Here is a 1661-nt window from a genome sequence, read left to right on the forward strand (position 1 = left end):
ATATATAGGAAGCAGTTAAGATAGTTATATTACTAATTTTTATTAGTTCATTGAAAAAGGTTTGTGTTTTTATTGTTTGATCAATTTTTCACGCCTACATCTTATAATCTGAGCAACCACTTTGAAGATGACAATATGCAATGTATTAACCATTGTTACTCTTGTACTATCTTGTTTTGAAATTTTATATCATTGTTTTTCTCTTTAAAATAAAAAAATTGGTGTCATCTCTGTCTTTCTTCTTTTTTAGCTTGGGTAGAGGTTTTTCAGCTCTATTGATCTTTACAAAGGACTAGATTTTGTTTCACAGACATTTTTCTATTGATTTCCTCTTTTTAATTTTATAGATTTCTTGTATAATTTAAAAATGTTTGATACTTAATTGTACATTTTTTTGGAGATAATATGGCACATTTTACATCACATATACAGTAATGATCCAGTCAGAGTGTTTGCATATCTATCATCTAAAGCAACGTTTCTTTATAACAAGAATATTCAATTTTAAATATCCAATTAAGAAATGGACAAAGTACAGGATTATCCCATAAGTGGAATATGAAAAAGTTGATCTCATAGAAGTTGAAATTAGACCAAAAAAGAAAAAAAAAAAGAAAAATTGAAAGTAGAATGGTAGTGACCAGATGCTGGGAAGAGTAGCAAGAAGGAGGGAAAGGGAAAGGCTGATCAATGGATACTAACTTTCACTTAATTAGGAGTTAGAAGTTCTGGTGTGCTATTTCACAATAGGGTAGTGATAGGTAACTATTATGTACTATATATTTCAAAAGTCTAAGAGAAAAGATTTAGAGAGTTTTCCCATAGAAGAATGATGAATATTTGAAAGGATAAATATGTTTAACCTCATTTAAACATTAAACAGTGTATACCTGTATGGAGACATCATTTACCCCATTAACACATACAATTGTTATGTTTTCATGTATCTGTCAAAAATAAATTTAATTAAGGTTTTCATTAGGCAAGTTATCTCAGTAGACACCTCTCAAGAGAAGATATACAAATAGCCAATAAGTAGTTTTTAAACATCACTAATTATCAGTAAAGTGCAAAATCACAGTGAGGTCTCATCTTACACAAGTTGTAATGGCTATTATCAAGATGTCAAAAGAGAAGAGATAGTAAAGATGTAGAAAAAAAGGAAACTTTTCATATTGATGATTGGAATGTGAATTAGTACAGCCATTATAAAAAAGAGTATGAGGTGAATTGTGATAACCAGAAACCCATGCAGATAAAACTAGATTTTAAAAAGTGCATGGAATTTTGAACTCATGGAAGTATTTTCTTGTTTCATTTAACCTAACCATTTATTCTTACCTTTGGGGGATCAGTCCATTATTCATAAAATTCAACCATTATACATGACTTCATTACATCAAGTACTCAGCACTGATTCTCAGACATTTCAATATAGCACTTTCAGTGAATACTCTTCAATCTGCATAGCTTGGTCCTGAAAGAAGAAGCATATTCACAATACAAATGGTCAGACTACATTGAAATAAAACAGCTGCCTTTGTTGCAGCACTAAGAGAAACAGACCTTATGTCTGATTTTCTGGACCCCAAGAAGAACTTGTTGACTACATTCATCTGCTACTGCCTTCAAAGCCTGGTCACCTCAAGAGGGAATGTCCT

The sequence above is a fragment of the Chinchilla lanigera genome, unplaced genomic scaffold, assembly GCF_000276665.1.
Source record: "Chinchilla lanigera isolate Chin_1 unplaced genomic scaffold, ChiLan1.0 scaffold00018, whole genome shotgun sequence".
NCBI lineage: Eukaryota > Metazoa > Chordata > Mammalia > Rodentia > Chinchillidae > Chinchilla > Chinchilla lanigera.